The 16,213-nt window shown below is 39.3% G+C and overlaps 1 protein-coding gene across 4 annotated transcripts in view; it reads right to left on the bottom strand.

Moving 5' to 3' along the window:
• The window catches only part of DCLK1 (doublecortin like kinase 1), a 231,808-nt gene extending 230,083 nt beyond the window's left edge, over positions 1-1,725 (bottom strand). For 3 of the 4 annotated variants that reach the window (XM_021541918.3, XM_021541919.3, XM_021541922.3), the window contains exon 1: positions 1,407-1,684. The gene's annotated coding sequence lies outside the window, so the exon portion shown is untranslated. Of the gene's footprint in view, positions 1-1,406 lie in introns of all 4 variants that reach the window. The other variant, XM_021541917.3, reaches the window with a different exon arrangement.
• Positions 1,726-16,213: the final 14,488 nt, after the last annotated feature.

Below are 16,213 nucleotides of genomic sequence, written 5' to 3'. Positions count from 1 at the left end.
CAACTGACTTTGTTACACCAATACAGGATCATATGCTTATGTATAAATGCAGGATTTATACTTGAAAATCCTCCAGAAGTACTTACACATAGTACAGTATATGTGTTTTCTTATATATAAAAAAAGACTAATCTCTGCTTTCCCATGCACACTACATCCTATTTCAGTGAAATTAACAAGAACATTTACTGTAGCATTTCACTCCATAGGTTAAATGCAAAATACAGCTTAGTGGCCACATTTTAGGATTGAGAACACACCACTACAGCTTCCATGTTTAAAAAAATTATCAGTTATATTCATTCACATCCAATTCCACTGAGAACCTGTTATTCAGATTTAAACAATCCTGGAATGCACGATTCAGAAATTGTATCTCTGAAGCAAATCCCGTGCCAAGAAAAATGGATTTTTCTTAGGTCTGCTGTTATCTTTGCTCAAATCATCTCTAATACACCCTCCAAAAAAAAAAAAAAAAGTTTAGACAAAGATATATTCTTTCAGCTTTATTAATTTTGGATGAGGGGCAAAAAAGAAGTGCGAGTCACTGTCCTTTCTTCCACACGTTTAGCTTTTATCAATAATATCTGTAATTCCCCACTATGTCCTTAAAACCAAAATAGAGCTCCCCTTTAGTTCCACAGTCCTAGTATGTAAAGAAAAACGTGTCTAAACCACAAGGTCAGAGCAGACAAAGAAATCCTAAACAATTTGAGCTGATGTTTCCGCTTGTGTATAAATATATAGTCTTATACAGGCAGATACGGAAAACGAACAGACACGCCCCTGAAAAACCACCATGCCAACACTTCACACCCTAACATCTGTTAAAGAATTATTTATAATACAGGTGTGGGTGAGCATTTCCACGGGGGGGGGGGGGGGGGGGGGGGAAAGAAAAAACACGCATGCTGATTAAAAAAACCCCCACATCACGCCGCGATGTGACTGGGACCCAGCGCAGATCATACGGCGACTAAGCAGCAGGATGACCACTAGCCACCGGGGGAGGGCGGCGGGTTTGGTGGGGTAACACGGATACATGCGGCAGCGGGCTCACGAGAAGATGGGGTTTATTCTGCTGGGGTAGGGGAACCGTGTGTGAAACACGCCCATTGCTCCGGAGGTGGCACCAGGCACCTCGGCACCTCAGCCCCCGCGGGCTGCGGGGCGCGACCCGCGGGGCAGCGCCGCGCCCGCTCCCGGGGCCGGACCGCGCTCCCGCGCCCGGCCCTCGCTCCGCGGCCGCGGAGCCGCCCGCAGCGGCCGGCGGCGGCCGCCGCCCCACACAATGGCACAGGTGCAGCGCTCCGCGCCGCGCCCGGCGACTGCGCCCGGCGGCCCCGCACGCCGCAGCCCCCGCGCAGGACAGGACAGGACAGGGCAGGCACGGCCCCGGCGCTTACCTGCTCTCCGCAGCCTGGCGGGCACCTCCTCAGTCAGACCTGCCGGCCGGGCGCGGAGGGAAGGCGGCGGCTCGGAATGGGAAGCGGCCAAAGAGCGGCGGCTCCCGCCCTCCCCCCGCGACCACCCGGCTGTAGGCGCAGGAGCTGCCGCAGAGAGCGGCTCTGCTGCCTTTGTTACGCCTCCCCTGGCTGTAGCGCGCTGCCGGGGAGCCCGGGCTGCAGCTGCTTCGCCTTTCTTCTGCTGCTGCCGGTTGCAGTGATTTGCATTAGCCCGGCCCTCATTGAAATGCGGCTCTTCACACCAGCCTCTCCCAGGCGCTCTCCAGAGGGCGGCGCCGCCGCCGCTGTCTCCCCCTCTCTCCCTCCCGTTGCGGGCTCGCTCTTCCATCGGCGCTGCGGGAATGCCGCCGCCGGAGCCGCTGCCAGCCGAGCCCTGCCGGGACCGTCGGGCACCATCCCCGGGTGGGCTCTCCCCGGGCCACATCCCGGCCGCACCGCGGGTCGCTGCCCGCCCGGCGCCGCCCGCCGCCCCGGGCAGCCCCGGCCGGAGAGGCGGCTCTGATCCGGAGCTGCCTGTGCCCGGGGCAGAGCTGTGCCTGGCGAGGGGGGCATCTGGTCCGAGTCCCAAAAATGCCTTGGGAAGTAATTTTAGCGAATGTGTATGTTAGTATTTCCAGGAGGTTTGCCTGGGCGCGAAGTACTGAAATTCCACCGAGTCCTTAAACCCCCGCGACACGGATTGCGTGCTGAAGGTGGGATTGATGTGGAATTTAGGTATTCAAAGCAGCAGCCATGCTTATTCATACCTCTCCCTTAGTTGCAGCTGATTTTCGAGGTGACTAACTTCCATAGATGGTACAGTTTTTAGGCTGAAATTTCTCAGAACGCCAAAGATGCCAAAGGCATCTTGGGTTTCATCTGAGTCACTCAACACCTGAGCCCATCAGGTCTTGCAGCATGTTTGCTAAGTCAACCTCCACACAAAAAATTCAGCCATACGTGATGCTTTCTCCTCATAGACTTGTTACCCTTCGCTTTAATGTAAAAATTTAAGTGGTGAGATCCTTCTTGAGATGAAGGATCTGGTTTGCTCCCCTTTGTGCAACAAAGACTTCAGCCCTCTTCTGCTTTTCAGGTAAACAGCCTATGGTCCAGGGGGACACAGAAAGGAAGAAAACACAGTCTGTCCCTTCTGTTGGAGCTGCTCCACTCTGAAAGAATTAAAAATGCATTAGATCAGAGAGAGGGAATTAGTCTGTAACCTCGTGGTTATGGCAGTCATTTGGGAGGGACAAAAGATGGCTTTGTGTGTCTGTATTATGGACAATTTATGTGTTTTATATCCATAAATCCAGAGACAATCAGTAGAGCAGGGACTTAAGCCCAGGGTGCCCTGCTCTCTTTGATAGACCTTTAATCAGAATAGAGGCGCCTGTTTAATCTCTCTGAAGGCAAACCAAGCCTTCCATCTACAAAAAATGTAAGAGGCTCAAAAGAAGAAGGGGATGAAGCACTTCCTTTCTTTTCTTTTCCCCTAGAGAAGTCCACATGTAGGTTCTCAGGAGACAGGAGATTCCCCAAAGGAGAAAAAAGAATTGTTGCCTTGTCTTCATCATCCTGGAGGAGTTTTTTAATCACTAAAGAACAGAGCAGACAGAAGTCTTCTGGCTACACATTTTCCCTTAGTTTTTGAAAGGGAAATGGGAACCTAAAACCTTCAGAAAAAAATTTGCTCAAAGGAGTAATAGTATTAAAATACCTGAATATCAAAAAGAGTCAGAATTCTATGTACAATTGTGTCCACAGTACACTCACCACCTAGCTTAGTTTTTGTGGATCTTGTTCTAAGGCACTTAAGTCTTCCCCTATGGACAATGAGGTGCAGAGTCACTTTACTATAAAGACTGTTGTTTTTCAGGTGCAAGTTCCTAAAAAATGAGCATGTCCACATTGAGTATTTCACCAGCTTTTTAGTCTGTTTGGTTTTAAAATGTTCTGGTCTGTGCTTAGACAAAACAGATACCGGTGATATTGATAACTTTGGTATACTCGAGGCGAGAATGGAAACTCATTAAAAGAATTCTGGTTGTCTTACAACAAAACTTTATTCTTTAAACCACTTCTTTTGTAGGTCAAAAATCAAATAAAATATTAATGACAGTCTTAAATGATAAGAAAAAGCAGGCAATCACAAAGATTGGAGTAGAGAAATACCATTGTGGTCCTGAAAAAGGAGTATTCTTTAACATTCTTCAGTGCTATTTTGTTCAGTTCATTTTAAATGTCTCAGTTAAATGTTTTGGGGCTTCTGCTCCCCAAAGAAAATATCCCTTTAAAGCTGAATTCCTCCAATGAAAATGATTTTTTTTTTTTTTCTGATGAACAGGTTAATGGAAGTTTCTTATGTTTCAACTCATTACTTTAGCTATAGTGCCCTGCATTCACGTACATAATTTATTTCTCCCATTGGTGTTTACATCTCTCAGACATGTATTATTAACATCTAGCCTAAGTGTTCAAAATATTTCACAGATGTTCAAGAAAGACCTTCACTCTGACTATATCAAAAAAAGGTCAAAAGAAAATACAGTATAAATTAAGGCAAGAGTATAAACCCAGTAGGAAAGTATCTTTTAAACTATGTTGTTTTGTTCATTTGAAGTCTTGTGTCTAACATAAAGACACAACACAATAGTGTAGTCTGTTTGTCAAGCATTCTTACCATGCTTTTATTTTTAAAGCAGTTTAAAATATGCTTTATCTTTTTTTCTTGTGTCTGTTCTCTATTTGAATTAAAACAATGCAACTCCAAATAGAAACAAAACCTTAAAAAAAAATTTCAACAGCTATAGATTCATCCTGTTAACAAAGTATACTGTTTTCCTAATAGAAAATAGTCTTTCCTTGTTGGACAGACTTTGAAATGTTGTGTATTTCTAAGACCCCTGTAAATGCATCTTTATAAATCACAGTACAGTCATTTCACTTTGGATAAAGTAACTCTGACTTCTCATCTCTGTTGATCAAGTTTTTCAGATCTAAGAGTCTTCCAACAGTTTCAGCTTTTCTGAACATTTGTAATTTTTGAGTACCTTTGTCAAAGTAGAATCAGAAGCAGTTACGTCACCACCCAACACTCCTGTATCTTGAAGTCTGTACAGAACATTGTTCTGGGATCTTCTCTTTAGTTGGCTAACCACTGTGACCCCTAATTCCTTTTCAGAGTCACTGCTTTCCAGGACACAGACTCCAGTCTTCTAAACATGACCTACATTCTTTGTTCCTGCTGAATGACCTTGCATTCAGCTGTCGCAAAAAGCACGTTAAATGATCCTGGCTCACTAAAGGATGTCAATTTCCCTATGGAAAAACCGGTTTTTCTTTGCATTATTTAGTGCTTTGTGCATTTCGTGTCATCTGAAAATTTTACCATTAACGTTGTTAAATATTTCTTCAGATCCCTCATAAGTTTATGCAGCAGCAGAGGACAGCATTTTCTGAAATGCGGGGCTCAATGCCCCGTGGCAGTGGTGTCAAGGGTGCGTTTACAGCCCGCTCCACTTCTCATCAGAGAGGCACTCAGCTCTCAGGATGCCACACCAGGCCAGGGGAACTGGTGCTAACATTGCTGCATATGCCCAGCTCAGCAAACAGCCTGTGCCAGCTCCCAGCAGGGATCTGAGCAACTGGAGTGGCACCAGCCAGCTGGGCACTGCAGAGCCCTGCGCCAGCCCAGGCTGGGCTGGGAGTCCTGGCTCCAGCCACACGTCGGGAAAAACTCACTTCTGAGAAACAGCAGAACTCTACAAATTCCTCAGGCATTACCCAAGGGATGGTGGTTAGCTGTTCATACTGGCATTTGTAGATCTGCCATTTAGCTGTTTCACAATTAATTGTTGTGTGTTGCACTGATTTTGTACAATGCCAGTCACTTAATTAGGTTGATATACTGCTGGAGGTCTGTCACTTTACAGAAGCGTATGTCAGCGCAGTCATCTTCATCAATCATATCCAACAATTTCACCCAGAAAGTTGCCCAATTTGACATGCTCATTGCCACTAGTTACACAATCATTTTTGGTATTGGTTACATCACGTACCAGGACTCCATTTGTTTTACCTGCTAGTGATTTCAGCACAGATAGAATTATAAAATCAAGGTCATATTTTTTGTGTTGTCCAAATGTAACCTTGGCTTTATCCATATTTTACATCCTTAGAATCCTAAAATTTCTTGAATAGCAACATTAATTGTTCAGGCAGACTAGTAATAATTTCTTTTTAAATTCTCATGTACTAAAAAGTATATCTATATTATTTTAGGCAAAAGGATATGGCATTCATGACTGGGATGGGACCATATTATGAAGAACTATTAGTTGAATATTTGTCTGTTCTGCATTGTTATTATAAAATTTCTCAGTGTTAATTTCTCATATGTATGTCATTTATACTTCACTTATCACAGGCTTAAAATAATGGGCAAAAGAAAAGTTTTTGCTACATTATCTGTCCTGTATTTCTCTTCATTGAAGAGTTTAAAAAAAATAATACTCTCTCTAGATGCACAACTGGATTTTTGAATCTGGTAAAATTATTGACTGTTACAGACTCTTTTCCTCATTTGTTTTCTTATAAGTGACTTCTCCAAGAAATTTGTGTTTTTAAACTGCAGACCAGGAGTTAATTCTCTTTGCAGAGAGCAGATATAATTACCTGCTGGTCATTGGATAAAATTCCTTAAAGTTATTTCTACGCCTTTGTCCACTGGAAAGAGGTCTCATTGTAAAGGGAACACATTCAGAATCAGAAAGTTATCTTATTTCACTTTCTGATATTATATAAATGCTTTAACTATGTCAAAGAAAGACCTCCAGCATGGCTTGTCAGACTTATGTCTCTTATTTTTCTTTCAGGTATGAGCAAGGACATGTTTAAAGAGCTGTTTTGCTGATTTGATTTGCCTGTAATGGTTACACAATTAAACCTAAAGCACTGTCTTTTGGGTTTAGAAATTATAAATGAAGCATCCATGTGGTGGATCAAATCCTACATGTGAAACAACTCTATCCATCTCCAAATATTTTCCATCATCATGTAATAGAGAAAGATATACATTTGAATAAACTCTTCCTATAATTTTTCTCCTTTCCATGTTGCCAAGAAGCTGAATTAATATAATTCTGAAGTGTAGGATCTGAATTTTTGCTGGTCTTTGCTTTAAACTAGTTAAATGGAATTGATATTCTTTTCTGACTGTTTACCTTTAGCAGAAGCAATTTAAATAATTTAGAATATGTATGTTAACAATAACCTCAACTCAATCTCAGTGGTATTCATATGCTCTAGGCTGAAGATTTCAGGACTGGTTTTTTCATTTGGAGAGACAGCTGGAATGTTTTATGAATGTAAACGCACCAATTATTTTGGGGTTTTTTGTCCTTGTTTTTTGGGGTTTTTTTGTTTGTTTGTTTGTTTTTTTATTTTTAATTACCTAAGAACAGCATATGTGGTAATTCTGTTTACCAACATTATAAAAATTAGTTAGAGGGGCTAGAGTTGGGATAAAATTTTTGCAAACATTACTTTTAAAAAGGAGATGCTTCCCCAAAGAATTTAAAGTGTGAAATTCTTCACTAACTATTGGCACTTTTGAATTAAAGCCCCAAACAATATATTTTTGCCAAGTGGGTTTTGTCAATCAGAAGAGGGCTGGAATATCACAGCAGTTCAGGCAGGAGGAGAGGGAGGGATAGGCATAAGCTCATCCTCAGGTAAGAAATCAGCCAGTGCGTGTCCCAAGTCCCTAAGGGATGTGTGAGGGACATTAACAGGAAACACCAGGGTAAACCTCAGGCAATTCAAAGAGAAATGAAGTGGGAAGAATTTAGTGACATGGGAATTGTGTAATTTTAAGTGCACAGGAACAGTGTTTTCACCTTCTAGATACTATTTTTTGTGGTGCACTGGCTATGCAAGGTTGTCAAGCAATGTCTGCTGGGTTCCACAGCTCCAGTTTACCCAGATCAGATCCTTTGGGCATTTTTCTGAGTGAGGAAATGGATGCCAGCCTCTCTCACAGTCCATTCCCAGGTTAAGGGTGTGAGGCAAAGCTATTGCTGTAACAACTGCTACTCCTTACATTGTCTACACGGATGGTCCTGCCACTCAACCACCCCAGGACAAAGAGCTGCAGCAGGTAGAGCTAATTCCATAGTGTTTAATTAAATATTTATCTACATTATTGCTGAGAGTAAAATTCTGATTAATTTAGAGGAGATTCAACCCTTAACCTGACATGGTAATCCTAGAGATTTCAGCCTAACTATCTAATACTATCAGTGTATGCATAAAAAGTAAGTATTATTTTAAGACGCTGAACAGGAAATACTTTTATTTCCAAATTATTTAAAACATAAGGTCTAGAGAAATGCTCTTTAATAATATCTCTGGTTATGCTAATTTGGCATAAGTTTGGGCACTGCTATAAGGTTCATCAGGTAAAAGACAAAAAATAATCACAGATATCATCCTAAATATTGCTAAGAAAGCCTAAGGTAATATACAGGCAGTGAAAGTTTTGTGTCTGATAGAGCAGACTGTTTTAATTAGCAGTTTTTTAATGGAATAATTGTGACTCTTGTGGCAACATGGCTTAAGGTAAAATCAGATCAAAGTATAATATTCCACAGTCATCACAGATTATGTCAGGGATGCACAGACAACTAAATCAGCACACACAGAGGAAAAAGAATGGAAACTGAAGACTCTCTGAGAGAAACCAAACATCCACTAAATGGAGATGGCATCTAAATGTAGCTGGCAGTCTTCTCATCTTCTCCCAGAGAAAGAATTTAAATGCTTAAAACTGGATTTAGACTTTAGAATTATCTGGGATGATTCAAAATTAAATATCTTTAACAGCTGCTATTTTAGAATTACTTGTTAAAAAATGTAAGGCAAAAGCTCTGGGCTGATGTAGATTGATGTTTTCTGTAATTTTAAAACTCTCTGGCTTGTCAGTTCAGTCCTTTGATAATAAATAGAGCCATTGTAATCTATAGGGTAACCAAGTTTGTGGAAGGAAATTATGAGGTCTAGAAGAGAAATAGGATAGCTGGCCAAAAACTCTTTTCCTGCTTGTCCATGTATGTAGTTACATTTTGAAGGTTTAGGTTCAGTCAATGTGAAATAGATTCATGTATAGCTTTGCAGACAAAATTTGATAAGAAGATGCTGTTGCCACTAATAGCCATAAAGAAGTCAAAGAGAAATCTTAAGATTACATTCAAATCATTGTTGATAGAAAGGAAATTGGTATTAAGAAAGTTAATCCACATGCTCTTAGTAACAAAGCAAAATCTAATTTGCCATGAAAGTGAAATTCAGAGTCCTCTGTTTTGAAGAACTAATTAATTTTTCTTTAGTACATAGAAGTTTAGTGTAAAATATCCCTTGAAAATTTATGAGAAAGAATGTTTTACATAAACAGAATTATACCTCATTAAAGCTTTAAAGAACTGTAAATCATGCATAGTTGAAGTTTGTAAAGCTTCAATAAAGGAAGTTATTGTGGAAAAATAGCATTTCTTTAGGGTTAAAAATTAATTTATGATATTGTAGTAGATAGTGATATTAAAACTTGTCTTTTCTTTCCTCTTTTTTGGATGGTGTAGGCCTAGGTGAAACTGCCTCCAAACAATTCTTGTTTTCTTTCCTCAGTTTAATTTGACAGGGTTATTACATTAAGAATTATCTAAACAACAGAAAACACACTTCTAATTTTTTAAAAAAGGCTTTTTTTTTAATGCTCTGGAGTGCCACTGTGGAAGGAATCAGAAATAAAGAAGATATGTGAAGCTTCCGTGGACCCAGAAGCTGTCACAGAAAGTTTCAACCATATTTCAATCTTTTTAATTCCACAATTATCCCAGAAGAGGAAGATCTTCTCTTACATTTGTCAGCTTCCTTTTAAAGTATATCTAATTCTTTAATTAAATTTCCTTTGTAAGAGATGTCTCATGGTGATGTCAAAATTTCCATGATAAATCAAGGTTTCTCTGTAAAGCCAGGAGACAAACACTCGTTTCTCTGTCTGCAACACTGCTGTCTGCTGTGATGGCAACACCTCACTTCTCTAAGTGGCAAGTTATTTTGAGAGCTGAAGAGTAACCAATGTCAAGGTTGCAGAGGAAGATTCAGCTACACTTTTCTTTTGGTCACTCTGAGTCTGCCTTCATTTGTCCTCTGTGGAAGCTCCCAGTTCTGCTATCCCTCAAGCACTCTTGGAGCTGAAGCTCTTTTTCATTTATGATATACCCAAAAGGATTGGGGGAGTTTGAGTCAGTAACCTGTGAAGTGTCACACAGTGAAACAGGTCCTGCCTCTCTCTTTATCTCTGTCTGTCCCTCATGCATTTGTGCAGTGCAGCACTTTGCTTTCCTAGTCTGACTATCATGTTCCCCAGAGGATATCTTAGCTCTGCAGTTCCTCTCTTCCCTCCCTTCCTCCCTCTGCTCAATCACATGCTATAAGGTGCCAGACACATCCCACACCATACCCCAGTCTGTACTGCTCTCTCATGCACAGGAGAAAATACTTAAGAAATGTACAAAGATGTGAATCCCTGTTAAAAACAAAATATGACTTATTTTGCAGAAGAAATAAAGCTCTTAGAAAGATTATTTTTTTTAACACTCTAAAGATATGTTTACATTACTTTAAGACAAAAAATTTTGTGATAGTCATCCATGAAGCCTCAGTCTTATCCAAATATATCAAGAAATGTTGACTATGTCTCAGTTTTGTTCTTGCCTCTGGCTTGCAAGGTCCTTTTTCTGCCCTGCTATCATTCTTTCAGCCTGTGTTCTTAAGCTACGACTCTTCTGGCCTTGCCTTCTCAGGAAGGGTCTTCCGGAGCTATTAACTGACCCTTAACAGCTTATATGTCTGTAAGAGTAGCTATACTGAATTTCTTTTCTGCTTATTTCCTCAGGCACAGAGCTGCCAGATGTCTGAATATAGCAAACATCCCATTAACCAGGAAAAACACATAATCTCTCTTGGAACAGCACTAAATTTAACATGGTCATTAAAAAATGCTGCTAAGGATTCATTTCATAGACCTGCTACTATTCTGCAGCCTACAAAATAAAAGACTAGCACGCCATCTTAATTACACCAAATAATTATGAGTTGCAATCAGAGACTCTTAAGGTACATTTACTCCAGAAACTGAGGGGAGCATATGAGAAGAAGAGGGAATTAAAATGAAGTTGATCATAAAGCTGAGATTTTCCTTACTATGCATGTTACCATGTCAACCTGAGTTATGCAGCATCACATTTGAGTTCTATTCAAGACCCCTTCAAAAGCTTAGCAACTAACCAGGATATTATAGATGGATTTTCAGCTGATTTTGACATCTTTTGCATGATAAATGCTACTTAACCACATTCTTTTTCTGGTTTAATATCAAATACAACTGAGCAAATGTTTAATTATATCCATGCAGATGGTTTATTATGTAAGAGATAATTACTTGTCCCACTTTTTAAGTACTAAACCATTCAGAAAACATGAGACACAATCATTTTAAGACAGCAAGTAACTTAATATAAAGTATTATTTCTTGCACATAGCAGAGAAATACATGAAACCTCAATATCCTATATGTGTATAAGCCTCAGATGGTTTAATGGGGATTCTTTTATGTTACTGTGAATATTTCCCCTGTTCTAGCTGCCTTCTTAATGTCAACATAGCTTTCCACTGCTGCCTGACAGTGGCCTAAAGCTTTTCACTGAAGATTGAACTAATGTAAAGTTTGACAACTGATCTTTCAGAAAATGCACCTTTCTTTATTTTTAAGTGCTTAAATATAAATAATGTTTTTTATAATTTAAAATACCTTACATATGTTATGAGAAGTATTAGTTACTATTTTAGCATAGATTTGAGTATTATATAAGCTGGTACACAACAAAAGTTGGGAGATAGATGCTATTAAAGAATTTCAACATTTTTACCTCTATCTTATGTTAGTTGAGGTACTTAAATGTTTTGAGGAAGAAAAGATGCAAAAAAAATATTGCTTAAAAGCAAAATAAAAGTATCACCCTGAAATTGTTTAACTTTGCATTCTTAGTAAAGAACCTGGACTTTTTTTAGTAAAACACTGTGTTAAACCTGCAAAAGGGAATAACTCCAGAAGTGATAATTGCACAATAAAATGATAATCACTTCACTAGATGAAAGTCACCAATAATGCAAATTTACCATCAGATGCAGAAAGCTCCCTGGCTCTTAAGACAGATGCTGAAATAATTATTCTCAGAGCAGAAGAGCCAATGGAGTTTAGCCAGTTGCACATCTTGCCTTTATTGTTTCTTGGATGCCCAATGGTGAGAGAGTTTCTTAATCTTTTCCTCAGTACAGACAAAAATACCCTTTCTCTCTAGCCAGGTGTCATTTCATAACATTTTCAGGAATTCAAAATAGTTTAGTTCTCTCCTCTTCTCCAATTTGATTACATTTTCCAGTGCCTGCAGATGATCAGGAGGCAGTTGATGGATAAAACTTGTTCAACAAGGGCAGCAAGCTGGCAGTGATCCTCTAGAAATTGGGAAGAATCTCTGTGGAAGAATGGATGGTTCATACCTCATCACTGCCAAAGATATGGTGAAAGTTCAGGTAGGTGCTCAGTTTGACAGCGTTTGCTCTTTAATTTAGAGCAAACTAATTTTTAATTGAGGATCAATTTTATGAGTTTCATATCTTTAGCTAAACCAGTACAGAAAATCTCTTTCTCAGCAAATGTCTCTCAGACAGATACATTTATGCAATCCCTGCATGTTCCTTGGGCAGCTCAGCATATTCCCCAAGCATCCATAATCTTGGTAAGAAAATTGCCTTCCTATGCTACTTCATATTCCAGAATTAAAGTAGAACTACAGAATAATCAACACTCCCCTCTGGCTCATTTAAGTTCTGTTACATTTGCACACAGATAACATGCAGGAGCATAACCATACTATGCCTATTCACTCAAACATGTAATTCCTGGGCTGTGGTTTCCAGGGATGCCATCATTTTGATAATCTCTGATGATGCTGGATACAGAAATAGTCCAGCAGATACCAGGTGGATCTCTGAAACCAAGATTTCTTATGTTGCTTTCTGTTTTCTCCCTTTCCACTGGTAAACAATAATAGGGAGCAAGAGGGAGAAAGAATGAAAGGGCAAAGGTGGATTATAAAGAAAGAAAAAAAATCAGATTAATTATTACTTTTCAGTTGTGTGAATAGATTTGAAAAATGTACCTATAGCAAAAGCTGTGCGTTTGTCAGGCTTATGAGACAAAAATTATACTGTTAGAAGTTGATAGCTTTAATTTGCAAGGGAACTGAAGTGACTCTTTACAAACTAAGGCTGAAATCCATATTAAGATGAATCCTTGAAAATCTGGTTTGAAAAAATGCTTTTTCTTCCTTTCTCATTAAACAGGGATTGCTTTTTTGCTGCTGGGCATACACAGTGAATCCTTCAGTTTCCCCTCGGCCACATACTGTATAGTGCAAAGCTGGAAGAATTGCCCTAGATTCTGCACCTTTTCTGCCCTTCTGTCTGTGTAAGAAGCCATGAAAACTGCAGAAAGAAATGTTGTAATAGCGATTCTCCTGAACTCCCTGCAGAGTTTTTGGTGTTCATACTTTTTCATTCTCTAGCTAGAGAGGAAACACAAAGCTTCAGGGTGGGAAAGGATAAAACAGGCACAAAGCTGGATGAAGAAAAAAGAGGAAACAAAGTAAAGATAGGCTTTAAAACGTATGATGCATGTTTTAGAATTATAACTATGTGTGATGATAATATGCCTGTGAAAAGCCACTGGTCAAATCAGTAGGAATGTGTGCTTTTATGTATATCTAATATCCCATGCCCTCAGAGACAAAAGTTAAAATGAAACTTGTCAGCCCCATCTATATTTCACAGTGTGCCAACTTAAAACAAAGAGGTGCAGTGTGTCTACCAAACTTAAGTAAAGCAAATTTATTAGATGATATTCTGAATAAATCATGTATGATTGGTTTTGCTACAAGATAATATAGAATTAAAATACTCTCCTTTAGGTACATAAGGAGTTGTGACATGTTTTCCCACAAATAGGATCTAGCAGACAAAAGCAGAACAGGTATATATTCCTGAATTTATGAAAATTTAGGCATGGGTATATGCTGAGAACTGAGGGACTGCATAGTTATATGGCAAAGAGGGGGTGATTGCCATGTGGGGGCTGAGAGGAAGAAGCAGGCTGCTGTGTTAAAAACTGAGGGGGAGAGTGGTTATATAAAGATGAAAGACAAGGTACTGCCTACAAGCCTGATATAAGAAGATATAATTTGGGAAGAATCAGTGATAATGAGACCTAAACAGGAAAGGGAAAGGATGTGTATGCTCATGTACACACATCAGACACAACGCAAAATAAGACAAGGGAGGTTAACTGTTTAGTATTTGTATAGATCTCTTATGTTTTACATCCTAGCCTCTCCATCCTTTTTATTGTAAGTTTCTTATATGTATTTTTTTTCCCTTGGATACAAGAATGACCTAAAATTCAAAGGAAAGTAAATTGTCTTGTTTAGTTTTTTGTTTTGTTTTGTTTTGCTTTGTTTTGTTTTTAAAATGAAATACAATACAGCAGACTTAAAAGGAATTTTGTCTATCCCAAGCAACCATAAATCCACCCCTCAGAGAGCCAAGGTCAAACCTATAACATATATAATATATGTAACATACCTGCTGTTTGAGAGGTACAGCCCATTGGTTTCTCAGGCTTTCATTTGGAAATGTTTGCCACGGTGTGATTTGTGCAGTACTCACAAGCATATGTTTCCTATATTAAGAGTGCTAAAGAAAATACTGCCATTTATTTCATGATTCAGTATATTGCAGTGGAGGCCCTTTGCATGTGACTGGTAATACAAATGGCATATAAATAGCCCCTAAAAGCAGCGGGGGGTTGTAATGGGCCGCTGGTATAAAATATTCTTTTATCTTCTTAGTCCCAGTTTATGCTGTATTTGGGGAGTTCTTATTCTCACAAGAATTAGGTTATGTGTCGAGTGTTAAGGCATTTATAAAATTAACAGTTCTATTATACCAACTAATGCAAACTGGCATCAGTTGTTAATCAGACCAGTAGCCTGTGGAAATGAGAACTGTGTGATAATGGGAGAGGGGGCTATGTGTGCACATTGGTCTCTGCCTCTCCCTCCTAAGCACTCTGGAAAGCCTATTGCCACTGAATGGCTGGCTTTTAGCAGAGGGAACACGGCTGTGCCTTGCCATGACCGGCACAAGGCAAACCCTTTACCCTTCTGGCTGCACAGTTCTGAGCTGAAGGGCTCAGTAGAAAATGACAATACCAGGTCTGCCTCAAGCAATGACAGACAGCAAGCATCTTCCCAGCTTAGTCTCTACCCTAGATCCTCCTAAAGCTTTAATCCTAAAGCTTGTCCTTCAGCCTGGTGCACCTCTGTGGTCATCAGATAATGTCTAATTGTCTCTTTTGCTTCTATTATCCTGGTAGAATATATTCATGAAGCATTTCTATGTATCCTTGATGGCAGGCTCAGAGTCTCTGCTGCCTTCTTTGCGGACACAAATTTGCAATAAAATATACTAAAATGAAGAACTGTGATGATGACCTCTGAATATTGTATTACTTTCCCCAAAAGGGACAAATGAAAACTAAATAGGAAATGAAAGTTTCCACTCCTCTCCTAAGGGTTGTTGTTACAGTCCTTGGTTATAAAATTTCAAGGGCTGGATGCGTGTCTGCAATTGCATTCCAGATTTCCCTGAAGTGTTTTCAGAAGATCTTTGTTGAATGCTTTCTTTATAAGATTGGATTTGAAAAAGAGGTGAGGAGATACATTTTCTGTTATGTTTCATGTTTTATCTTGACTGCAGCAACAAAAAGGCATCATCAGACTGAAAATGTTTGGAAAGTAATATTTCTGCTGATCACATTAATTGTAAAATAAAACCAAGTCAATTCTCCTTAGATTTGAAGCATCTTCCTTAGCAGTTACAGAAACTGAACTTTGATGTGTAGCAAATGATAGAAAGACTGCTTAGGTGAGGAATCTGTAAAAGAAAAAGGTTTGTTTTCTAAAAATAAACAAAGAAGCTGTTTCTAAATAATGAAAAAGACAAATAGAGAACAAATATTAGAGGGATAAGATGAAGAAGACATCCAGAAGTAGAGCTGAGCATGGGTGAGATAAAGAACAGATAATGCAATTATTAAAAACAAACCAGAATTATGACTTAGCAGAACATTTACCTGTATGCTGATTGAAGCATTTGCTGTTTGATGCATGTGAAGGTATATTTAAGCCTGCTAGAAATCAGTAAACCTAATTATTTACTTAAATCTTTGCCTTTAATTAAACTGTACACAGAATTTTACTTTGTTTAGAAATAACATAAAATAGCATGTATGCCTAGTAGCTTTAAGAAAGTGCTAGGGATTGAAGAAAAAAGGGAAATTATATAAGGAAAGATTATATGTGCCACTCAAAACTGTGAGAACAGCTCTGGTGAATAACTCAACTTCTCTAAAGCATAGCCAAGTTTGCAGAGCTGAAAAGCTGTGTTGAGCTGTTCATCTTGGGTTTGCACATTTATATTAAAGAAAATCCCACCCTGATTCAGCACATTGCTAACAGCAGCAGAATTGTTAATAAAATTTCAAGGGTTGCAGGACCATATAAATGAAAGCTGGGGATGGATATCTGTTT

Source organism: Lonchura striata, chromosome 1 (genome assembly GCF_050655825.1).
Source record: "Lonchura striata isolate lonStrDom1 chromosome 1, ASM5065582v1, whole genome shotgun sequence".
Classification (NCBI taxonomy): Eukaryota; Metazoa; Chordata; class Aves; order Passeriformes; family Estrildidae; genus Lonchura; species Lonchura striata.
The sequence above is the reverse complement of the archived record's forward strand: the minus strand, read 5'-3'. Positions and strand labels throughout refer to the sequence as shown.